At 39.9% G+C, this 27,041-nt stretch overlaps 1 pseudogene; it reads left to right on the forward strand.

Annotated features, from left to right (window-relative positions):
• The first annotated feature begins 4,657 nt into the window (after positions 1–4,657).
• Positions 4,658–27,041, forward strand: part of LOC122335242 — a 53,336-nt pseudogene continuing 30,952 nt past the window's right edge.

Raw genomic sequence — 27,041 nt, forward strand, 5'->3', positions numbered from 1 at the left:
GCTAACTTAAATTAGTGTTTTATCTGTCAAACCACATGAAACTTCATATTTGTTGTAGATCTGTTCACATTGCAAGCAAATGTGCATTGAAAGATGCTGTTTTTGATTTTTCTTCCAAATTTCACTCTTAGGTATTGCCCTTAGCCAGGTGTAGATCTCATCTGGTTCACCTCATCCCTTGAGCAGTATTAATATCAAAGCTGATATTGATTATCCTTGTTGGCGAGGCCACGTTTGCTTGGCCGAGACGTGCAGTCTAATAGAGGCAAAGTCCTGGCATCTTCTGACGCGCAGAGATCTTGTCTCACGTGTAGGCGGGATAATATTACACCAAAACCAAACACTTAAAACCAATGGGGCATTCCCCTGAAAGGAACAAATAGCCGATTCCTGAATGCTATTGATGTTCTTGCTACTATTTACGTGCAAAGTGCAGATCATTTGTCCTCCACTATTTTATATTAGTCTCCAGACTTCTCCGGTACTTACTTGGTTAGCGTGATAAAGGGTTAGGCTTTTATTTAGCTAAACGGTTTCACACAGGATTGTTTAGGCATATTAAAGCTCAGACAGAGTGTCCTCTAACTCTGCTGGGGCTCATTTTATGTGTCATGGCTTCACCTGGTGTCTTGCATAAGGTTATTCCCGTTGAGAAAATCCATGCAGTTGCCAGCTGGGCTGGTCAAGTGTTAGGACCTTCATGCTGCAGCGTCCATCGTGGCACATTCAGTGTTACTGACACTTCAGCTGTTTTGAATCAACAGAAATTTTGCATGAGCACGTAAGTAAGAACACTTTAATTAGCTGGGAATGGGACTCTTTGTGCTGCTGGTCTAATTTATTTGGCAGGTTTGGCAGATGACAAACTTTTTTTCCAGAGGCATGTTTAATAAGACTTCAGAAGCAATTATGAGAGAAGTCTGAAGTCCCTGTCTCATTGCTTTCGCTTGGAGACAGAGTTGTTGCCAGAGAACACAGGGTGAGAGAAGGCATATATGGGTTGTCCCTCTCACGGTTCCTTTAGTTGAAAGACTGAAGATTCCTGACTCACTCAATGGACAGATGTTGTACTGGATGGTTCCCAAGATGCTAACCACATAACCACAAATACTAAAAAGTAGGCAATAACCCAATAGGCGAATAACCCTTATATACAAATAAGATTGCGTGTGTGATTGATTCAAGATCGCAATCTTTTAACAATTAACAAGCGGCTGGCTCCAGAATTGGCTCCAGAATCATGCAGCTGTTTGACATCTACATCCCTTAGTGTCAAAAATGCAGCTGTATGCATGCCGTGAAGAGGACTGATTCACACCTGCGCATCTGGGATGCAGTACAAATGAATTAGGTGGTCTTACAAATGAACTCACTAGTCTCCTGCTTGTATTTGCATATTTGAGCTTAAGATGGCATTTGAATGAACCTGCTGATGGTTTCCAACAGGAAATGTAATGGTTTCTCCCAAGCAATTGAGCAGGTTTCTGAATTGCAACAGAATTTTCGGTATTAAAGCCCCTTCGGTATCTCCAGCATCATATTCCAATTTTAGTGAACAAACAAGATAATCACAGTGCCTCTAAATTAAGACTCAACCCTGAGACTTGCTAAAGATGTCTTAGTGATTGTCTTCCTGTGTTTGGACAGTGTCAGTGGAGTGTCAGGAAGAGGAAGCTGGGTGGGTGGCTGAGTTTTGGAGGACGTAAGTTGACAGCAGTAATGAACTCATTGGGAATTTACAGAAAACGCAGCTCGACACAAACTGCGGCGTCCCAAATAAACACACTTTTGCCCGTTCAATCAATCAATGTTATCTCTCAACAATACTGTGTGTTATTGGCTTTTGGTTATACCGTATTTACATCTGGCTGTGGACAAGCTGTTCGAGCATCTGGCTCTTCGAAAAACTTGTGAATTGCCTTCCTAGTCAGCATTTTTAGGCAGCAAAGGCATCAAACAGGAAGGTAGGAAGAAACATTATCTGGTTTTCTAAGATTCTTTCTTTTGGTCTAAATTAAACACAGGACTTGAAGAAAGCTTCATCACTATAGCTACTCATCCCAGTGCAATTCAGTGCTATTAGCAACAGTTTAATCCAATTGAAAATGACTATGTGTGTAAATGTGTGTTTTGTTTGTAATTTAGCCATTTTCCTAACAGCTTAGCAATACGCTAACTTCATTCTCTTTTAAAACTGGCAATGGGACTTTACTGACTCTCTCATTCAATCCCGTTCATTAAAAACATTAATTCAACAGTGTTAAATGACTGAACACATTAACCTATACAATTTTTAACATATTCTGAGTAATAAAATCATAATAATGCATCCAAAGTTATGCATTATGTTTATGAGAACATAAATTATGAATTTACCTACAGAATTGTTTATTTGTTACTTATGAGAGATAACAAATTGTGCGTGTAACAGATAACATTGAACAAATTCCCAAACGCCCATTACAAAATGACCCATGAGTGGACCAATCACTAAAGAAGTATATTGTTGAGTATGCATTTTGTCTGTGTTTTAGTACAATGTTCCAAATCAGTTACTTATGGAGTTTATTTTTGTTATGATGTTGCCAGAAAGATAGCAGAAGATGCAGGCTGAAATAGCTCACTAAAGTTTAGCTTATGTTACCAGTCAAAACAGTATTTTCTTCACTAGTGTACCCACAAGGATAATAATCGGAAAACAGCTTATAAATCAGACAGCATGAAGTTTTTGTATGTGTCTTTGTATGTTATCTTATACAGCATCATACACACACATAGCCAAAAATCTCAAAAATCTTATCAGACTGGCATATTTGTGACCTTGAGGTCAGCGTAAAAATGGCCGATTCTAATGAACGAGTAAAACATAAAGTAAAGACTTTACCTGACAACAACCATTTCCATTATTTCAGTCTAAATTTGTGGTCGTAATAAATTGGAGTCCTATTAGGAATTAAAATGAATTAAAAAGACTGGAAACCTTCAGCCACTATTGGATTCCTTCATTGGGTCAATTGACAGATTCACTGGTAAGCTGAGACTGTTTATAAAATTAACTCTTGTTTTGTCTGACAGGGTGTGTTTTCTTTGCCTGCAATGTATTTTTCACTGCCTGTTTGAGAGCGTCATGCAATGTCGGGCATGGAAGTAGTAACTAAAGTATTTCTGAAGGGTCAATTGGGTCGAATCAGCAACACACTATAATGCATTTGTCTCGTAAGTGAATCATAGTCAGCATGCGGCATGTTTTCACATCACTTCATTCATTAATACATGTCTCATCGTTGTCATCGTTTCGTGACTCAGTCTGTCACATGTGTCAGGATGATGTAACTGGATGAGACGCCACACTCAACACTATAAACGACTGTAGAGCAATATAAATTGAAGGGTGGTGCTTGCATGGAGCTGTTGACAGGGGCTTCGATTAGATTGGAGTCATTCCCAGCTCTCTGCTGTTTGTGGGAGGCATTTGTGCCGATAATGTACTTGATGCTGGTGACATTTAAACAAATCTCCACTCTCCGCCGTGTACAATACGGCAGATCGGCACGAGAGAACCTTCCAGCAACCCGTGAGGCCTGTTTATATTTCTACTTGACTTTATCTCATGAGAAATATACAGTTTCACTCAGTACGGGCAGTAACATTCATTGATTTATTATATTTGTAACAATATTTGATTAATATTTAATTAAAATTTATTAATATATCTATGCATTTTTTTCTAAAGCATATACTCTTTCGCCTGTCCAATTATTGCTATTAACAAACCATAAAGTACGACTTTTTACTAAAAGAAGGCACTAATAAATAGCGTGTATATTATAATAGGCATGATAATGAGCAACTTATTAGTGAGAATTGATCCTGTACTAAAGTGTTACAAAATGCCTTATTTCTTATGTTTGAGATGTAATAATAGTGCACAATTTATGATAATGCGATCACGAGACAGGGTATTGAATTCAGTCGTGACATGATTCCTATTTTTCTCTAATGCGCAGCATTGTAAGTTAGCTCTGAAACAAAACCACTATTGATTAAATGTAGCTCAGGTACAGAAACCTTGGAATTGATTCCCCGAAGCAGCAGTAGGCTAGAGCTCACAGATTGATGGGGAAATTGTTTGATTTTGGAAAGCATTTGCTCATGGAGCTATTCTGTAAATACAACGCAGCATTTGTGTCTCCTTTAGGACTCTCAGAGCAATGGTTCATCTGAAAGAGAGTCGGAATAAATATGGCTGTATCCATTATTAAACTGTAAAGGATGTTTTTAAAATGTGTTTATGAATTGCTAATCAGGAGATATTGCATAAAACCATCCATCCATTCATTCTTCAGACTGCTTATTCTCTGGGTTGTGGAACGTATTACCATAATACAATAATTAATCATTTTATGTGTGTGGGTATATATTTGATGAGCTAGTTGTCCAAAGACATGACTATCAGATTTTGTTTTCTGTAAAATACATTTTGCTAAAATAAAATCGCAATAATCAGAGCCACCTCGCTTTAGTTAATCCAACTGTGGTTTAAATGAATTTCATTTAATGCTGTAGTTTATTTTATTCAGTTTGTCTATAAAGGGTGGGCGATATCGCCCAGCACTAATGTCTACTTTCGTTCAGTTTTGGTGCATGTATTGGTTTGATAATTGATTTGAATATGAAACATTTTTTTTTATGCTTTTCCACAGTGTGCTGTTTTGTGGTCCACAAAAGGTGCCATGAGTTCGTTTCCTTCTCCTGTCCAGGGGCCGACAAGGGGCCTGACACAGATGTGAGTAAACGCTTGCATTCCTCCCTCGCACGCACTCGCGCTCGCGCTGCAATCATGTTCTTTGTTAAAGAGCTGTGTTTGTTAAGACCCGCGCCTATTCAAGTTGTTCCGTGAAGGTGTGCTTACTTTAAAACTGTTGCGTTCGCTAAAAATTCAGCATAATGCTGAGCAAAAACCGTCTTCTCCTCTCTCTCTCTCCCCTCCTGCCCTGTGGGGATGTGTGTGCGTCTGTGTTTGTGTGTGTGCTGTGAGGACAGCTGCTTGCGGTTTGCCGTAGATGCGCCCTGGGGGCAAGTAGTGGTCAAATATGACCTTTTGGCCCCTGCATGTCCCCTGAGTGCTGCTTACTCATACATCCAGAAAAACCCACACAAAGCTAGCTATGTGTTTTCTTTTAACCGATGACTAGATTAGCCTCGCATTAGCCTCTAAACCACATCAGGAGATAGCTTATGAGGTTTACATGCTTGTTGTGGCTGTTTTGTAGCCAAGATTGTATGTACAAATAAAGGAAGTATTCTTATCGTGACAGCGGGAGGAATTAAAGGAATAGTTCACCCAAAATGAAAATTACCCCATATTTTAGTCACCCCAAAGCCATCCTAGGTGTATATGATTTTCGTCTTTCAGGCGAACAGTCAGTTTTTTTTTAAATGTATCCAGGATGGCTTTGGGGGAGGATAGAATATGGGGGCATTTTTTTTTTTTGGTGAATTATTCCTTTAACAACACAATCGTATCTGTTTGACTTTTGCCATTTAAACGGGAAGTACCTTTACCTTTATCAATAGTACAATTGTGTATAATTTATACTTTTTCCTTTTCCTTGAATTGTTGATTGATATTTCACTCTAGAATTAAAACGGTCATCTTTCATTCATCCCCATGTCATTTCAGAAGTTGTGTGACTTTCTACGTGATACATACGTGACACTGTTCACGTCATACGTCGAGTCAAGCCAGCCAAGACGTGCTTTGGGGAACATGCATATGGCCGTTCTCGAAAGTAGTTCTTTAGATTCAAATTTTAAAACTAAAAAATATTTTTCTTACAAAAACCCATCCATCTGCTTCAGAGGACATGCGATAACCCGCCAAAGGCGTGTAAAGGTTAGTTTTCCAACACAGTGCTTGTAGATATAGCCAATTTAAGGAGCTTCAAAATCATGGTCACCATCCACCAGCATTACCAAGCTTGGAAGAGCCAGGATAAAAAGTAAAATATGTCGTAATTAAAATTGTTGGGTGAACTAGTCGGTGAACTATTTGGTTGAAACATTGAAGCTTAAAAAAAACCCAGATCTCATTTCGAGATTGTATTTCTGAGTTACTCTGAGGATGCATTTTGGCTTTGTGTAAGGAGAAGACTAAAACAGAAGCATCAAAGAAAATGCTTTGAGGAAAAAGAAGAGTGGAAGTCAGTTTGATGTGATGATCAACCAGCAACATGGGCATTTTGACAAACATCTCTCTGTTTCTTGGAGAGGTTGGAGACTCTGTGTGTTTGTGATTGCGTGTGAGTGGGTCAGAGCTGCAGATCTCATAAGCTCTTCTCCTCCTGGTGTGAGCATGTGCTCCATCACGACCCTAAAGCTGCATCCATCCAGCCCTGCTATCATGGGCTTTCACCTGAAAAATGCTCATTTCACATCTCTTTTCTCTGTCGCCCTCGTGCTTCGTCTTCCCTTAGCTGATGCTCGAACCCTGAAGACACTCAGATAAACCATCTCCATTCTCATTTAAAGCTGCAGCGCGCTATTTCTGTGCCACCTTCATTTTCGGGAAGAAAATGTGAGCGAGTTGCATGTGCAAGAACCTGCCGGCTCTGCTAGGGTGTCGTGGGTGGCTGATGAGTGTTTTTTTATTCCATTGTGTCGAATTTTTGAGCATACGCTCTTACGTAGGAACTTAGTAGGCGTAATAACTTTCCTTTTATTTTTTTTCAATGAACTGACTTTGGCCATGACTGTTTATGAGACTGTCACCTTAGACTTCTGTCTTACTTTTTTGGAGCATGTTACTGTGCAAAACACAATAAAACTACTTTACTGAGTGGTTTTTAACTTCATATGGTTGCTATGAAGATATGAAGTGTGTAGATATGGCAAGGACAACTTCTTTAATTTAACTGTACATTTTTTTGAGGCCCACTGAATGCTGCTTTTCACTAAATCTGTTTTGATGTAAAAAGAGACTCATCTACGATGGCATGAAGATAATTTTTGCAGTCAACTATTCTTTTAATGTATGTGTGTGTATATATATGATGAGTTCATTTGCAAAAACAGATAAATCAAAATTCTCAGAATTCATGTTTTTTCATTGAGCATTCCTATTAATCTCAACCAAATTGCAGTTGCAATATATATATATATATATGTATGTGTGTGTGTGTGTGTGTGTGTGTGTGTGTGTGTGTGTGTGTGTGTGTGTGTGTGTACAGTAAATACATCTTTGTTTATTCCTTTGGCAAACATGTTATTGTGCCAAAAATATTGTAAATTTGTTCCTTTTAAAGGATCTGTCTGAGGTGGGCTTCAAACAGGTCCACAGCATTGTGCGTCACAATCAGATCAGTGTGTTTCCGCATCTAACGGTCGCAGCGTTTCATATGAGGCTTTGATTTCCACATGTGGATTAAATTGGAACAAATGATCTGTCAAGTCCCCAGTGGTTTTCTGTGTCTTTCTGCCTCCAGAGCCTCCGAACATATTGATATATTCATTACTGGACTCCACTGGGGCTGGACGTTGAGCATCTTTCAAGTCATTAGCGCGAACTGTTTATACACGAGCGCTTTAAAACACACACAATCTCTCATGCATCTGGTTACATAGTGTTCTTTTATAGGCTGCTTAAAATAACAACATGCACAATACGATAAATCATACATCATGCTATCTCTCTGAACACCCCTGCTGCCGCTAGCAGTCGTTTTTTAAAGGTATAGTTCACCCAGAAATCACCCAATAATCCACTTGACATAACCGTAACTATACAAAGCTACAAGAATGTTTTTGTGCACAAAGAAAACATGTTTAATTACTTTATTCAACAATGCGTTCAGATAAAAGCATAAACAGCATACTCAATGAATCCACATACATACTGTACACTGCTTTGATTTATTCATATTATCTGCATGAAAGCAAACATGTTTTAGTATCGCCTTTTGATGCCAACAAAGTCAAGTCAGTTTTATTTATATTGCGCTTTTTTACATTTTGAAGAAAATTGGTAACCATACAGTTGACAGGAGTGATTTACGTTTATAGTATTTATTGGATTTGTTCTTTTAAACTGCTCTTAAATATTCCCCATAATAAAATTTTGTGATCAACAGAAAAAGAGATTCATACAGTTTTGGAACAACTTCAAGATACAATGATGAATTAATAAAAAAACAAAATTACAAGCAATTGTATTTTTATTAACTATCTTTACTGAAATATCTAAATATCTTCAAGCCTTATAGTCAGATTAGATCCGGACAATGACAGAGTTTACTTTCTCAGATAATATAACTAATCAAGCAGTGAAATCTCACTTAATATATAGAACCGTGTGATAGTAAAAATTGCAATTTGCCTTTGATATAGCCAGTTGAGATATTACGTAATAGCTCATCAGAGAGCTGCACTACTATACAGTTGCATAAAATTTGATGTCTTGATGCTTATCTGTAAATGTGATTCCCTGAAACAAAATCAAATCATGAGATGCCTAAAGATTACTGCCTGTAATACCTCTATTACTAGAAAAGATAAGCTGTTTTGACTACCTCTGAGGTACTGTTCAACACTGCTTGCATAAATCGGAAGATAAAGTAGGATCCTATAGTCTAATTATCGCAATCCGAATACTGCACTTTTCTCAGCGTGTCATTAACTCTGAACTTTTGCTTTTTCTCAGCTGTGAAGTCATAGTTACGCGATCGCTCTCCTCAGTGAAGCGGAGCGGTTTAATTGACGTGACAAAGAGCAATGCGATTTCACAAGTACCCTTTATTCTCTCCCCACCTCATTGATGGAGCTCTGGCCTCTCATTTTAAAGGAGACTTTACACAGACCAGCTCTGTTAGCCAGCTCTTATGTAGTTCCATCCTCTGACAGCACATCCATGAACTGCTCAGTTGTTGTATCTGCACACGGACCTGAAAAGCATTTGCAAGTCTAAATATCTGACTTATACAACTAGTCTCGTTTGCTTGTATTTATTAAACCAAGGCAAATATTTTATACTACATTATAGCACGTTATTTTTTTTTGAGATGAGTCTTTCACAGCAGTGTGATATGCAGATGTGTAATTGCGTGGGTTATGCATGCTCCTCATTAAGGGTCTTGATGGTTCGTGGGAGGACAGTGTCTGCACTGCTTTTATTTCTCTTTGTTTCATGTACTGTGTAAGGCCTGTAGCGTTAACTCCAGACTAAAGGTCAGACTAATGCATTATCTCAGCTGGTTGAATAAACGATGGTCCTAGTGTGTCGCACGACATGTGATGAGCCGAGCCAAATATTCATGGTCTGAAATTCTCCAGACCCTCCAGTTCAGTCCAAAAGACATCCTACAGTCAAGATTGTGCCTTCAGCAATAACAGCTTGTCATTTATAAATGTAGCATAAATCTACAAACCTCTGCCGAAGTTTTCAAAGGAGTTTGAAATTGTACAGATTCATATGTATTTGTCAGAACTTCTAAAATATGTATGAATCTGTCGTACGAATCTGTGCAAATTATAATTATTTTTATAAATCTTAAGCCTTAAGTGTTTATTTTACTGCCCCTAGTGTTCATTTCAGCTGGACACCGCAGTGAACTATTCATATGTTTTTGGAGTTTTGCAAAAATGTAGAGGCATGTTTTCCAATGAGCTTATGCTGTGGACAGTTTCACACTTTGTGCAGTTATTATTTTAAAAAAAGTGTTTACCCGTTGCTACTCTGTATCTAAAATTTTACCTTTAAGGGTACAACAGTTTGTCACTGGGGCAGTACCCTCAAAGGGATACCTTTGTACCTTCTTTACCTCTAAAGGGTTCGTAATAGTACCATAAGAACACAAACTAAGATACATGCTACTCTAAAGTATGTGTTCTTCCAGGCCGGGACGTACCAAGATGACTATTGGCCATTGGCTCTTGTTGGGCATGCCAGCGAGCAACTTGTCGGTTTGGTGTGTTCCATTGGGTTTCATCAGGCTCAAGTCAGCCAGATTGAGCATTCACCATCAGAACTCGGGTTGGATGCCTAGTTTTGCAAATGAGCCTGTGCCAGAGAAGTGAAAGTGAACGTGATGAAAATGAATAATGAATGAAGGCAGCACAAACAGAAGACAGTTCTAATGTTACGTGATCTTACCCAAGCAAGTTCTAATTACTGATATTCAAAATTGTCAGCAAAGTAGTCAGTAGTTTTTACGTTTTATGTTTCTGGGTTTCTCCGGTTGGCGTAGGCTTGGTGTTTCTCGACCTTCAGGGTTAAAGAAGGTACAAAGGTGTCCCTTTGAGGGTACTGCCTCAGTGACAAGCTCTTGTACCCCAAATGGTCGAATTTTTGAACATTTGTTCTGGCACTGTATTGCGTTTTATAGTTCTGCTAAAGGTTTTGGTCACAGCATCCTCATACAGACAGATGGAGGTCATGATCACAGTGATTTCATCAGAGCCACATGCTCTGAGTGTTATCTCAGAGTCACAGCTCATTGACATCATCAGAAACAGACTGACGCACTGATGAGCCTAAATCTACTCACACAAACCCACCAGAAGATTCTGACACAGTGTTTTAAACCTCTATAATTCCTTAAGCCGGGACTGAACTCCTCATCCATTGCTCGGAAAAAAAGATGTGAGTTTCTTTTCAGTAAATCTGACTGCATCCAGATGATTTCAGCAATTTTTTAGCTTCACTTTTTGTTTTAGCCACTACTCCATGGAAGTATATATCCATTTCCTTTTGAATGTGTATATGGTTCTCATTTCCATTTAGCCACAAAGTCTGTCATTTGTAAAGTTTACAATAACACTCCAGATCTCCTGCTGATTCTCTTACACAGCCCACAGCTTGTTGACAACAGCAAAGTAGGTCTGAAGCAGCATTTAATTTACACAGAACTGAAGCCTAAACCTAACAGCTTTAACACTGCTCTTTTCCTGCCCTGCAGGCACTGCTGTTTCCTTTAGGAAATGCACGTTTTGGAGAGGGTGTTTACTGGCATGTCTTACTGCAATAAAAGATAAATATATCCTTAGAAATAAATATTTCTTAAATAAAGCTTGATTCGGTGTGTTGTTTCGAACAGAATGAGTTTTGGTGTTGTTGTATGTTTGTGTTGTAATGTGGGAATAGTCTATTTGGAGGTGTTTTAGAGGGGGAGGTGAAGCTCAGAGGAGTTACATAAACAGAAGTGCCACCCTCACACTGCAGCGACAATAACATAGACCCAGAGGACGATCTGTATCTGTGTGTATGCCAGATCCTGCCGTGCTGTACTGTGTGTGTGTGTGTGTGTGTGTAAATAGCTTCTCTCAGCTTTGCGTCAATCATGGTTAAAAATCACAACAGCCATTAATCAACAAGCCAACAGAACATAGATCTACAATAATTATCCACGATTATATCCGATGATCTAAAATTCTGGCATTGTTTACTGATGCTCATATCCTTCCAAATCTAAAATTTCAAATCTGTTGCAACACTGTATTCATATTAGTGTTGTAACTATGTTCTAACCAGTTATACCAGTTATGCAGTTATTGAATATTGGTACAAAGTGTACTGTATTTTCACCAATCAAATTAAATCAGTATCAGCAAAATCTGTCTTTGCAGTGTAGCATGTGAAATGGCATTTAAGTATTTACGTAGAACATTTCGTCCAGCTCTTAGGTTGTAAGTATGCATCTGATTTGCAAGACAGTGTCAGTAGCTAATTTTGAATTTATTATTATTGGTGTTATTATTATAATATTATTTTTGGTTGCACTTTATTTTAAGGAATGGGGAATGTGACTGACTATATGAGTGAGTCACCTTAGCCAATTAGTTCAAAATATTGTGCATTTGTTTGGAACTTGTTTGATTGGTAAAAGAGCAAATACGAATAATATTATCTTCAGATCGATATTTTATCTTAAAATTCAAGCAAGTGGTTATATAAAACCATTTTGCAGTCGTACAATTTTTATCCCAAATTGCTGTTAATTTCCAAACATCTGAATCTAAATTTTTTCAGACAAAATCCACCAAATCGGCAGTGCTGTGGACTCCGACTGTAAACCGAAAAGCTAGGTTATTTCGTGAGAGAGAGTGGAGGTGTGTGTAGTTTCAATGGCCAGTGAGATTGATCCAGCCACTGACCCAACAGCTGGGTTACACAAAAACTACCCAACACTGTAAAAATAACCCATAGCAAGTAACAAACAGGCTTAACAATTGACTAAATAAAACAACTTAGCGTTTTTTTAGAGCGCACCGTGATATAGTAACATTGGCAACATATTGCGGTGTGCAGAAATGTGCGTACGTGTGTTTGTTGTTCTATATTTTCTTATGGGCTTGGGTAGGTCTATCGAGTGGGTTGACTAAAAGAGACACAAACATCTCCGTTTTTAACACAGAGCTCAGCATGTGCGAAACACAACACTTCTTATGCCTGGATGCTGTAGGAATCTCTTTTCAGTGATCCTGAGATTTGCGAGCTCTCTCGAGGCATCGGAAAACACACTTGCATTTCGAACGTTCTGACTTGTTCCTTCCTGTTCGCTAATAAGTGTGAGCTCAGAAATATCGCACACATTCCCTCGGGTCACGAAAAAGATACAGAACATCTCTAACAAAATGAGGACCAACATGTGTCGTGCTATTACCATGTTTTTATAGACAAAACAGTCAATTATTGCAAGTAATATACAAACGTAATTAGCGTCACGTTCAGATACAGTAATGTGCTTCAGATGAGTCCAGGCATCAGTCAATAACTACACTTCCATGGGTGGTTTAAAATGGAGCACATTTAACAAATTCTTCTTTGAATTATTAATATTATTAGAGCATGTGCTTATCTCATTAGTCAGGCTAAAGAAAGCAACACTGAGGAAACAGACGGCAGCCACCCATGGGGCATGTTAAGAACAACCTGCTCCGTGGCAGAGTTGGGGCGTGAGCCCAGAGCATCATGGGTGGAGAAGAGCTAAATAAAACCGCTCTAGTGTTATAAGTGTGCTCAGATTTCTTCTCATTATCCTTCGTCATTTCTCGGCGGGTTTATCCTCATGACATTCATACATGATTACAGTCAATCAGCTGAAGCGCCTCATGCAGATTCACGAGCGCTGTTTGTTTGTCTCGTCAGCGTCTGTAATTATCAAGCTGCGCATTGATTCGTCAATTACTCCACTTTCAAACACTGCTGTAGTGTTTAAACATGCTTTGTTGTCTTGGTTCATTTGTTTGGCATGTTTGTACACCGTCGTGCCTTGTGTCTGCTGGTGTCTCTCGTAGAAAATAAAATTACACTTAAGAATGCTTTTAAAAAGGCCTTGATATTAAAATGTATTAAAAACAATTCAAAGCACAGGCAGTTTAATCAGTGTTCTATATTAACGTGATGCTTTCAGCGATGAACACACATACAGAGATCAGTCAAATATTGCACTACAAACAGCTTTAAACTTATATTAAAAAGTTAATAAAGTTGTTTTAAGCACATCTAGCCATGAATACATGCTAAAGTCCAAACTGAATGTAATGTTTCTGGACACAGCAGCATTATAGGTACAATTAAATGAGAAGGGATTTAGTACTGTATTTTCTTAATTGCTTTTATTGTCTTTGAAATACTTACATAAATGTTTGAAACAGCTCATTTAATTCAGTTAAGCGCTTCTTTTTCACGAGTGGTGGAAGATCTCTGACTACTTTCTTTTTTTCTTCTCGTTACATCCCGAGGCTTGAATTTGAGAATGGGAAGAAAGTGTGGCTGTGAAATGTCTAAATGTTTTTCACTACTTTCAGTTCTATGTGTGTGGGTAGGTAAGAAGATCATGTGAAGTAAAACCAAATGAAACCGTAAGTCACTGTAGCAGTTTATTATTATTTCTTTTTGTCTTGCTTCCTCTATGCGGGCAACAACACTGGAAACTGTTCATCTGGACTTCTTCATTGTTTGAATCTTTTTTTCCTCTGAAAAATCCAATTTTATTCACATTTCAAGGCTAAAGACTTATAGCTTTTTCTTTAGCAATGTTGTATCAGTATAAACAGACATCATGACATCTTTTAGTGCATCTTTATTACATATAAATGAAAGGGAAAATGCGACTAAGGTTTTATACAATGACCATTTATGAAGTCAAGGTCAATTTTTCGCAAACAGCTTCAATCAACTGTATCTGTTCTACGCTTAACAGCTTGCGTTATAGCATTACTCACAGCAGCTCAGTAAACAGTTTGGTGTTTTGATTGACTTTTTGTAGCACTTAGTGACTGTTGAAATGCAGCTCTCATGAATTGAGTGTCCAGAAAGGGTTATTATTTGAATGTGAGATGTGACTTGGAGGGCGGTTGAGTCATGGAACTGATGCAGCACAGGTTTAGTAATGCAGAGTAGCATTTCACTGACATTTAAATGCCAAAATCAGCATCTACCTCTTTTCTTTCTAAATCACGTGAAACAAATTCCACGTCTTGTTTTCCGGCTGTGTTGTTAAAGTCCCCATAAAAGTTTTATGCCAGAGTTGACGTCTTTGAGGTCAATATTGATATTGACGACTCCTTTTCTGGTGTGTATCCTCGTGAAAAGAAGTGCACTTAATTATATTGAATGCACACTCAGATCAAATAATGCACTTGCAGATAATATAATAATCAAATAAAAGGTCACTTAAGTTTATATAATTAGAGGATACTTTCATGACTGTTTGAAATTGTACCCTTAAGGCACGTGAGCGTTGGGAACATTGTATGCGAAGACCATTGGTATTAGACCCACCCACTTTTACCAACTCTAGTTGGGCCAATTTGTCTGTGCACTTTTCAGCAACCCAACAACCGTTTTCAGAGTCCATCAATCAAATCTATTCCACACGACAAATGCTAATAAATTTAACTCAGTTTTGCCGCTTCCTCAAATCTGTTCCACTTAGAAGTGACTTAGAAGACTTAAAAAATAACTCAAGTTCAACCAATTGCAGGATGAAAATCAGAGAACGTGCCTATTAAGTGTTATAAAACATTACATTCTGTTCACGTGTCATTTACATGTTAATTTTAAACTTCTGCTAAAACGTTTTGGTCTAATAAAATGTCTCTCTACTCTCTTGGATGACAGTAATCCTGTTAGCCCCATAAAATGCATCTTTTTCTGTGGATGGCCATTCAGAGGTAGCCGTATATTCTAGCCAAGTCAAATCAGGTCAAGTTTTATATTTACAGAGAGAAAATGGTTTACAGAGTTTGAAAGGACCATCGTGAATAAATGACATTATGACATTAACACACAGAGACAGTCTTCTGTCGTTCCTCTTCAGATTCACCATTCTAATTGCTATGGGAATAAAAGCCGCCTGATCTCTTAGTCTTCAGCTTCAGTGCTTTAAAACAGCAACCTGAGGGCATCGATTCAAACATGTTTTAATCAGGATGTGATAAAAAGACTTTCGGCTTTAAAAAGAAATAAGGGACGGTAGTGTTTCACAATTCCGTGTTCATCTTGCTGTTTCAATAGAAATGTCAACTCTCGAAGACAACCGCTTGTCGATGCATAGACTCTTTAAAACTCGGACGGCAGGAAAAGCAGCGTGTTTTACAGTGCTTTGTAGAAAGACTTGTGTTTGTTCATGTGCCGCAGTTATCTTTCTGTTGATTAGAGGAGAGACTCATTAGCTGTTCAACTGGAGGATTTCAGAAACAGATATGTATTCAGTCCTGTGTGATGAAAGCCTGTTCTCACAGTGAGACGAATGCATTTGTCGTGGATGATTATTAGACTCAGATTAGCATTATTCACTGGGAAGAGGCATTATCATCGCTGTATATTGTCAGATATCTGTGCCTATTCATGACCTGTATGGTTATTATACTCCTCATTGGGATGTATGAAAAGGGCTTTTTATGTATAAACACCAGACAGGAGATAACACGGTCTGTAATATCTTAAGAATTAATTTGCATTTCATAGATACTGCTTTCTGCCATCATTATTCACGGGCGCTCATGTCTGGATGAAGACATTTTTTTTGGCCAATTATCTTTTGAGAAAAATAATGCTACAGAGAATTTGATTGGTTGCTGGCACCACAATCACTGGTGACTTCTGAGCTGAAACATTAAAGACAACATCTAAGATCTAACTGTAGCATTATTTTAAATAAGACAATTCAAAACTAAGCATAACACAACCTCTTCAGCGAAACACATGGCTATTAATGCAGAGAGCAAATTAAGACAGCTGTGTAAAACAGCAACTGAGTTGAACAGATAATAACAAATGGCGCTCAAATTTTCTTGCTCCTTTGTCCTCCAACCCATGACCTGGTTGGAGGACAAAGTTAGCCATCTTGAAGGGCAACTCTATCCTCTAAATGCAGCACGATAAGTGATCAAGAATATACTGAATATATATCATTGAGGTTGAATTCTTCAGAACGATTCTGTGTTTTGTTAGAAAAGATCCTTTTATATGTTTCTTTTTCATTCAGTCACAAAAGCACTAGCACAATTGCCCTTGTCTGAATTATTAAGAAATGGAGTTTCTGTTGCGCGTAGATCTACTGCTGGACTGTGAATCCTGGCTTGCTGTTACATCAGGTTTCTTGTTCATCTCTGATGCATCGAGAATAATGAAAGGAGGGACAGGTAGTGGTTTAACCTCTATTATGCAGTCTTTGAGTCCTCTTGAGTGTGTAGCATGTTATTGGAGATATATGTAAGGTGTATTTAGCTGCATGAGATTGTGAACTGTAAATATATATGTAACCCTATAGAAAATAAATCATTTCACTGATAGGGTTTAAGTAGGTATTTTATTCAGTTTGTTTTAATTTGTATTTGTAATGTTTACTCTTTCCTTTTTCTTCTTTTAAAGTTACCTTTTTGCATATTACGTTATGTAGCGTAAAGTTAGGTAGAAATGCACAGGGAAAACGTGGTGCATACAATCTAACTTGTTTGGTTTTCATTGATTGGATGTCCTGTAATTTAAAACCCGCCCCAAAGTAGGTGAGAGGAATCCGATTGGTTAATAGAAGAGGAGGAAAAAGGAGAGTCGTGAGTCGAGCGAACTTGCGAGAGATTAGGGAAAATTGGGCTTTTCGTTTCAATTGTCGTTACCGTGTGTTTTTTTTCCTTTTGTATTGATTATTAACATACAGTTAATATTAGCGTCCCGAGTTTATCAGCGTTTTCTCAAGAGCGTTCACGGACGCATCGCCGCGCGACTGTTAGTGCATCAGCTGTACTATAGTGTTCGTGTGTCAAAGCGTTCACCACGATCGCTGTCGTCGTGGATAGAGCGTTTCTTCGTCGGATCTCAAGATCGCAGGACTTTTTCTTTTATTCCTCCGGATAGCGCGCGCAGCTACGGAAAGCGTTGGGTGTTCCTCCGGCATCGTGGGACGATCGGCGATTCGGTGGAATATTGAGATCGCGATCGAGAGCGGGAAGAAAGGGTACTGTGTATTTGTTTGTTCGTTTGCTCATTCGAGTGAAGCGGCCAGTTTCAGTTTCAAGGCCTCAACGCACACTAGCCACGACACAGGCCTGCAACGGGGGAGGTGTGTGTGTGTGTGATTTTGTTGGCCCACTGTTGTTGCTGTTTATTACGTTGATTTGATTTATTTATTCATTACATTGTCTGTTTTCCTATAACCTAAAGAGGAGGGAGATACGTGGTTTGGAGAAAATTAGGAGTTAGGAAGTATTTTTCTTAATTGAAGTATCTTGCTTTTCTTTTCTATTTCATTAAATTATATTTTTCTATCCGTGAACCATCTTGTTTGTTTTCAAAGGTATCGTCACAGGAAATAACGTATATAAAAGGTAAGATCAGGGAGAGGGGGGCCTTAATCCAACAACACAAGGCATTTATTTATGAACCAAGAGCAATCCCTTATAAATTTCTACATCAGAAAGAGAGGGGTGCTACACAAAGTGGGCTCGTCCGGGATCACTCCTCTCTCATAAGTCAAACCTTTAAGGAAAAAAAGAGCACCGTTAAGCACAAACTAACAGGCATTCTAAGTGACAGTGGTTAAATACACCCTCAACATGGCTTTGGGAAAACACCCTTCTTTAAAAGCAGAGTTAACCAGTTGGTGTGAAGAAGTGGGCATCTGCGAGACACATGCTGTGATGTTGTTGAATGTACCCACACGCACAGAAGTGGCAGTTATTGAAGATGTAATGCAAGGGGTAAAATCACTAGGAAGAGTTCGTGTAAGAGACACCAGAGAAGGACCTACCTCACATTCTATGCTAGTATTGTGTGAATGCAAACAAACTGTTGATGTCACGCGTATACCACCAGAATTGACGCCTGAAGAAACAGGTGAACCCTGGACAGTCGTAGTAGTCTCTACAAAAGACACCTTACCTGACACTCCATCAGATGGATTTACTGAAAAGCTTACAAAGTTTCTGACGGGAGAAGGAAAGTCATTAGTGGATGTACAAGCTTTGTTTTCTCCCGCAGTTCAGCCGATGGGTCCCCAGAATCCATCATACGGGCCGTGGGTGAGATTTTGGAAAAGACTGTAAAACCCTCTGGAGAAAGCAGTGCTTACAGGCGTCTACGTACCTTTTCTGCCATAATGCCAACACCCATGGGAGAGGAAAGTATGGAGAACTGGATGGAACAGGCCCGCTTAATGATAACAGAGTGTGAATGCGAAAAAAGAAAAGCGGCGAAGAATTATTGAAAGTGTCAAAGGACCGGCATTGGAAATAATAAGAGCAGTTCGTTTCTCAATCCTGAGGCAAGTGCGTTGCAATATTTGGAGGCATTAGAGAGCACATTTGGGTCATCTGAGTCTGGGGAGGACTTGTACTTTAAGTTTCGTTTGATGCGTCAAAATTCAGGTGAGGCTCTGTCTGAGTTTCTAAGACGGATTGATAAAGCCCTGCACAAAGTAGTGGGCGTGATGGACTGTCTCCTAGATTGGTGGATAAGGTTCGTGTGGAACAGCTGATAAGAGGTGCTGTGCATTCCGACATGATGTTACTTCAGTTAGGACTTCGTGAGCAGAAGAGGCGCCCGCCCTCATTTCTAAGTCTGTTGAAAGAGATCACGAGAGGCTGAGGAAAATGAAGCAGCCCGACACAGGATGACTGCTAAAGCCAAAGCGTCACGTCTTCATGACGATGGGGGAATTAGCCCCTCAGTCATTCATGAACTCAAGTCAGAGATTCAGGAGCTGAGAACACACATATGTGGAAGTGAGTTTAAAGCCGTGACCACGTCTTCCATGGCGCTGAAAGGAAGAGAAGAAACATGCAAGCGTACTGATAAGACTGACGATTCCGAAGTGCGGGAGCTGAAAAGGCAAGTTCAACAGCTGCAACACGAATTGGCAGTTATGAGTGTTCGCAACAATCAGCAGAGCGCCCTCAGTCCCTGAACTGCAACCGAAATCCTTCCAGTCCCCGACCGTTTCTGCCTCATCTAGATTCAAGACAAGTAGGAACAAAGATGATTATTTCTGCTACCGCTGTGGCGAAGATGGCCATATTGCCACCAAGTGTCAAGCTCCGCCAAATGCTGATCAGGTGATTCAGAAGCTGGTTCGCTCTCTACGAAGGGCCAAGAGTGGAAAGCATGATAATCAAGTATGTTTCTCGAAAAGAGGCCAAACAGAGTGCGCGGATCAGGTGATTTGCCCAAAGGACTGGTCGGACCAGCATCAACTGTAGAAGTGAAGCTCAATGGCTGTTTATGTCACGCTCTTTTAGACAGTGGGTCACAAGTAACCATAGTATTTGAAAGCTGGTATTCCAAGAACCTGAGTGATGTGCCTATTCACCCTTTAACTAGCCTATCCATATGGGGCCTCAGTTCTTCTAGCTATCCTTACAGAGGTTACATTGTAGTGGATGTCACTTTCCCTGCCTCTGTCACTGGGATTGAAGAGCCACTGTCCATCTTGGCACTGGTATGCCCAGACCCTCAAGGTCCCTCACAGCTGCCTGTCCTAATTGGTACCAACGCAAGTTTCTTTAAACGTCTTGCTACCCTGAGTCGAGAGCTAGAAGGATCCAGTGTGGCACATTCCTGAGAATCCAGACTCAGCCCTTAGAGACCCACTTTCCTCGAATGTCCGAGACTGATCACCTCGCTGACAAACCTGAAGGAAATCTTAAGTGGATGGGGCCTGGACACTGTATTGTTCCATCTAAGGGAAAGATATGCACGGTGTGTAAAATGGAGACTGACCAACCAATGAAGAGAGAGATCTTTGTTGTGGACGGACCGGTGCAGGATAGTTTGCCATCTGGACTGTTCATAACTCCAGTGATTCTGCCTCCTTCTGTTGCTGAAGATATGAATGTCAAGGTACTGGTACACAATGAAACCTCCAAAGATATCTCCATTCCAGCTGGAACAGTGATTGCCAATGTTTATTCCACCGACACAATCACTACCACCTCAAAGAGCCAGAGCTCAACGGTAATTGACCCTCAGCTGTTTGACTTCGGTGAGTCAGCACTACCTAAGGCCTGGGAACAGAGATTGAGACAGAAGCTGTCGGCCAGGGGAGAGGTGTTTTCCAAACAAGAATGGGATGTAGGATTAGCTCAGGGGGTTGAACATCGTGATTCGTTTACAGGGCGCCAGACCATTTAGAGAACGCTCCAGGCGAATCGCTCCTGCGGTTATCGATGATGTGAGGCGCCACATCAAAGAACTGCTGGCTGCTGGAATCATAAAAGAGTCAAGGAGTCCATATGCTTCGCCCATTGTAATTGCACGGAAGAAGAGTGGGGCCATCAGAATGTGCATTGACTACCGAACTCTTAATGCAAGGACTACCCCAGATCAGTACACCACACCCAGAATCGAGGATGCCTTGGACTGTTTGGCAGGTAGTAGGTGGTTTACAGTATTGGACCTTCGTAGTGGGTATTATCAAATACCCATGGCTGAGAAGATAAAGAGAAGACAGCCTTCATCTGCCCTCTGGGTTTTTACCAATTTGAACGAATGCCACAAGGTGTTACTGGAGCTCCAGCCACGTTTCAGCGGCTGATGGAGAAAGCTGTTGGCGATATGCACCTTTTGCAAGTCATAGTTTACCTTGATGACATCATAGTGTTTGGGCGTACACTTGAAGAACATGAGGAGAGATTGATGAAAGTGTTGGATCGTCTCAAAGAATGTGGTCTCAAAGTGTCGATTGACAAATGTCAGTTCTGTCAGCCTAAAGTGCAGTACGTAGGTCACATAGTGTCTGCGGCTGGAGTGTCCCCTGATCCCAAAAAGATTGAAGCTGTAACGAGTTGGAAAATGCCAACTGATCTAAAATCTTTGAGATCTTTCCTCGGATTCTGTGGATTTTACAGGACGTTTCATAAAGGGTTACTCTGCCATAGTGAGGCCTTTGTGGAACTTACAAAAGGTTACCCTCCAACATCTGGAAGAACTAATAAACCTGGAAATGGCCGGTGCTATTTTAAAGAATCAGAACCTTTTGGAGAGCGTTGGGATGACACCTGTACAACAGCTTTTAATCAAGTCATTCACTACCTCACAAATGCTCCTGTGCTTGCTTTTGCAGACCCCACGAAGCCATACGTACTACACGTGGATGCCAGCATGAATGGTCTAGGCGCTGTCCTGAGTCAGGGACATCCTGAAGGGCTCAGGCCAGTAGCCTTTGCAAGCAGGAAGTTGAGTGATTCAGAGGGACGTTACCCAGTTCATCAGTTGGAATTCTTGGCATTAAAGTGGGCAGTGGTGGACAAGTTCCATGACTACCTATATGGTGCCCAGTTCACAGTAATGACAGACAACAACCCACTTACGTATGTGTTGTCCAGTGCCAAGCTGAGCGCCACAGGTCATCGTTGGTTAGCTGCATTGGCTACTTATAATTTTAATGTAAAGTATAAACCTGGGCGTCATAACATTGATGCAGACATCCTTTCTCGTTATCCCTGGGAACCCAACAAGTCCTCAGATTGGAAGGAAATACCCAATTCAGGTGTAAGAGCTATCTGTCAGTTAGCTGTCGCTTCTGAGACTGAGGAGTCATCAAGACTGGCAGATCAACTGGGTCTTCCTCCCCAGAGTATTCCTGAGGCCTATGCTTGTCCAACCACGCTGAGTCTAAGTCTAATGGAACAGCTGACTAGTTCAGAGCTAAAGACTGCACAAGAGGAGGATCTTATAATTGGTGACATCAAGCGAGTGTTAGAGTCAGGAAAATAATTACCTCTATTAAGAGTTCCAACCCTTATGTTACACTGCTACAGAGACAGGGTTCTAAGCTAAAAATTCAGAATGGACTTTTGTACAGAATTACCCAGAGTTCCTCTGGAAAAGAAAAGTTGCAGCTTGTCCTTCCCGAAAAGTACTGGACTCAGGTACTGCGTTCTTTGCACGACGAATCAGGACATTTGGGAGTGGAGAAAACAGCTGAGCTCTTAAAAGATCGTTTCTATTGGCCACGGATGTTTCAGCATGTGGAGCAGTATATCAAGAACTGTGGGCGTTGCATTGCAAGAAAGACTTTGCCAAAGAAGGTTGCTCCATTGAACCACATAACCAGCAGTGGGCCACTTGACCTTGTGTGCATAGATTTTCTGTCACTTGAGCCTGACTCAAAGGATTTGGTAACATTCTTGTGGTAACAGACCATTTTACCCGTTATGCACAAGCATTCACCTGTAAAGATCAAAAGCTCTGACTGTCGCCAAAACCCTGTGTGACAAGTTCTTCATTCATTATGGGTTTACCCTCTCGTATACATTCTGACCAGGGTCGAGATTTTGAGAGTGGTCTTATAAAGGAGCTATTGAAGATGCTTGGAATTCGAAAATCCAGAACATCACCGTATCATCCACAAGGGGACCCACAGCCAGAAAGATTTAACAGAACTCTCTTATCTATGCTTGGGACACTGCATCCAGCAGAGAAAAGCCGATGGAGTCAACACATCAATTGCTTGGTACATGCTTATAATTGTACTAAAAATGAAGCAACCGGTTACTCACCATACTATCTTCTTTTTGGAAGAGAGGCTCGTTTGCCAGTGGATGTATGTTTTGGAACAGTACCAGATGGAAAGGGAGTCAACAACCATCATCAGTATGTGCAAAGGATGAAAGTGGACTTGCAAAGAGCCTATCAGCTAGCAACGGAAACTGCCCAAAAGTCTCAACAAAGAAATAAGCGAATGTATGACAGGAAAGTGAAACACCAGATCTTGGCTGTCGGAGATCGAGTGTTGATTAGGAACCTTGCTATGGTGGGGAGGAATAAGCTTGGTGACAAGTGGAGTTCCATTCCTTACCTGGTAGTTGAACAGCTCACAAATTTACCAGTGTATCGTCTGAAACCTGAAAGTGGTATGGGAAGTGTACGAACTTTGCATCGAGATCATATCTTACCAATTGGGGATGATGTGAGACTGACTGCTCCTCCAGCATCAGTGGATCGTCTGGCACAACCTGAAAGCGAGAGCACGATCTGTAAAGAGAAAACAAGGAAATGGATCAGGAGGGACTAATGTGACCCTGGAAGTAAACAACCAGGAGAGTGACTCGGGAAGTGAAGAGGAGTTGTGCTACTTTTACCCAGACCGGGTGGAAAACCAGCCACAAACAAAGAGCAGTGACCCTTTTACGCCTTCTGTGGAAAGGGCGCTATCTCTGATGAACATTACTTACTTGAACCTTCTGCTGATGATACTGTACCTTTGCTCCAAGGCGAATTCCTAGAAGAATCAAACCTAGCTGAAGCAGAACCAAATCTAGAAGGGGAGTGAGTCGGAATAGGGTGTCCAAAGAGATCCAGTAGAGCCAGTCCAGTTACGCCCCAGAAGAGAAATAAGGCCTGTGGTTAAACTGAGCTACGACAGATTAGGCCAGCCCACTAACCGTTCTCTAAATTCGGTTCAAAGAGGATGGTAATAACTTGTGGGGGTAATATAGGGCTGAGAAACCATTCTGTAATACAGTTTGGTGTCACCCATTAGCTCAGTGTTCTTGGTGTGCTCTATTAAATAATTCCCTAATACCCAGAGTAGTAGTCCCAGTTTAGAAAATAATCTCATGGGGGCATGAGATGTTTTAGAAAGGAGAGTGTAACCCTATAGAAAATAAATCATTTCACTGATAGGGTTTAAGTAGGTATTTTATTCAGTTTGTTTTAATTTGTATTTGTAATGTTTACTCTTTCCTTTTTCTTCTTTTAAAGTTACCTTTTTGCATATTACGTTATGTAGCGTAAAGTTAGGTAGAAATGCACAGGGGAAAGCGTGGTGCATACAATCTAACTTGTTTGGTTTTCATTGATTGGATGTCCTGTAATTTAAACCCGCCCCAAAGTAGGTGAGAGGAATCCGATTGGTTAATAGAAGAGGAGGAAAAAGGAGAGTCGTGAGTCGAGCGAACTTGCGAGAGAGATTAGGGAAAATTGGGCTTTTCGTTCAATTGTCGTTACCCGTGTGTTTTTTCCTTTTGTATTGATTATTAACATACAGTTAATATTAACGTCCGAGTTTATCAGCGTTTTCTCAAGAACGTTACGGACATCGCCGCGCGACTGTTAGTGCATCAGCTGTACTATAGTGTTCGTGTGTCAAAGCGTTCACCACGATCGCTGTAAATGCGTGGATAGGCGTTTCTTCGTCGGATCTCAAGATCGCAGGACTTTTTCTTTTATTCCTCCGGATAGCGCCCAGCTACCGGAAGCGTTAGAGTGTTCCTCGGCATCGTGGGACGATCGGCGATTCGGTGGAATATTGAGATCGCGATCCGGGAGCGGGAAGAAAGGGTACTGTGTATTTGTTTGTTCGTTTGCTCATTCGGTGAAGCGGCCAGTTTCAGTTTCAAGGCCTCAACGCACACTAGCCACGACACAGGCCTGCAACGGGGAGGTGTGTGTGTGTGTGTGTGTTTTTGTGGGCCCACTGTTGTTGCTGTTTGTTACGTTGATTTGATTTATTTATTCATTACATTGTCTGTTTTCCTATAACCTAAAAGAGGAGGGAGATACGTGGTTTGGAGAAAATTAGGAGTTAGGAAGTATTTTTCTTAATTGAAGTATCTTGCTTTTCTTTTCTATTTCATTAAATTATATTTTTCTATCCGTGAACCATCTTGTTTGTTTTCAAGGGTATCGTCACAGGAAATAACGTATATAAAAGGTAAGATCAGGGAGAGGGGGGCCTTAATCCAACAACACAAGGCATTTATTTATGAACCAAGAGCAATCCCTTATAAATTTCTACATCAGAAAGAGAGGGGTGCTACATATATATGGTATGTGGGCAACTTTTCCCTAGCTTCTCCACTTTTGTGGTACTCAACCTTTGATCCACAATCGTAAAGAAATATTTTAAAGTCTCTTTAATTGGAAGCGATTATCTGAGAATGAATCACAGCATCATTAAGGAAAACATCTTTACACCTCAAACATTGAACCTATGAACTCTCTTTCCCCAGAAACAATGACACTTTAATAATCGAGCTCTTCTCTGAAGCTTAATGAGCAACACTATTATATCTAGTCAACTCCATATGGACCCTAATAAATGACGTGAAAAACATGTTGATTCCAGAAGCCTACTGTCTGATAATGATTGCTACATCACTGTAGTATCACTGAACATAGCAATGAACTCATAAAACGATCCACTCTTTGACTGCTATCGATTACTTCAAACAGTAATGAGAGGGTTGTGTTACATCTGTCTTAAGGGTAAATATATGTTCAAGCATGATATGAGTGTATTGCAAAACCTCAAAATGCTAAATTCACACCAAATGACAAATAATTTAAGGTTACTGCCAACCTAAAAAAGTCTTACTGAAGCATAACATTCTAAGTTGAATTTACTTAAAAACTTGAAGTACATAACAGTTATTTAACAACTATTTTAAGTTGAATTGACTCATGACTTAGTACAGCTACCCACTCACAATAAATTATGCAAATGCTTTGTTTTACAGTTGTTGTTCTTATTAACAAATTTATTTGCTGTTTTGTGTCAGTAGTAGCACAAACAAAATGGCTATGCAATGAAAATATTACATTTTATTACATTTAATTGTTAGCATTGTTGCAATTTGCATGCTGAATGATGAAGTCGGTAAACATTGTAAAAGATCATGAATAAACACAAAAACAAATGCAGTAATACAAAAAATGACTATATAATAAAAAAAACCTTCTAAAAGCAACCTATCTGTTATCTTTTTTCCCTTCAAACCAAATAACTCCCAACCAAAGGGAACACTAATCATTGATAATTTGTATAAATAAAAAAATTTGATCAAACATCTTGCGTAGCTTATGTGTATTTTCCACACTGTAAAAGCAACAAAACATGGTAAAATGTATGGCAACACAGAGTGCTAAAAACCTTTAGCAGTCTGACTTATTAGGTTTAGATGTTGATATGTTTAAGGCGTTTTCTTGGCGGTAATAAAGCTATTCATCCTCGAATGAAAGCGCTTGAGAAAACGTAGTGAGATAATAATTTTATCGTCAAGCAGTTATCACAAAAACACATCTGGAGTCTATTATTTAGATTTAGTGGGTTCGCATTTTGAAGTGCCGTCCTGTTTTGAAATGTTGCAAGTGTAGATCATTACACCGAAATGATTGGGATCAGATCTCAAAGACATCTGGTACCTGCATATGAATGCATACGAATAACAAGCTATCACAAAACAAGCTCACAAATAGGTTTGAATTGATTAGCACCATTGTTGAGATTCTCGCGTTGATTCTTGATCTTTGTGTGAGTCAAAAAGACACAGCTCAAAGCACTTCTCACGTAATGAAAGAGATATTATCACACCAGCTAGCGTTCTCTGAGATCAGACTTGGACATGATCTGTGAATCTGACCACTACAGTCGTTATCATCGAAAACAACTAAAATAATCTGATCACAGTTTCCCTCGCAACTGTTGCTATGACAAACGTGCTTCAAAAACCCCACAGCTGTCAGAGAATTAACGTTAAATAGTCAAGGATCGAGCAAGCAAACACTTATCTCCAAGTTCAAACCTGATTATTTATCACTAAGA

This window comes from Puntigrus tetrazona, chromosome 3 (genome assembly GCF_018831695.1).
Source record: "Puntigrus tetrazona isolate hp1 chromosome 3, ASM1883169v1, whole genome shotgun sequence".
NCBI classification, from domain to species: Eukaryota; Metazoa; Chordata; class Actinopteri; order Cypriniformes; family Cyprinidae; genus Puntigrus; species Puntigrus tetrazona.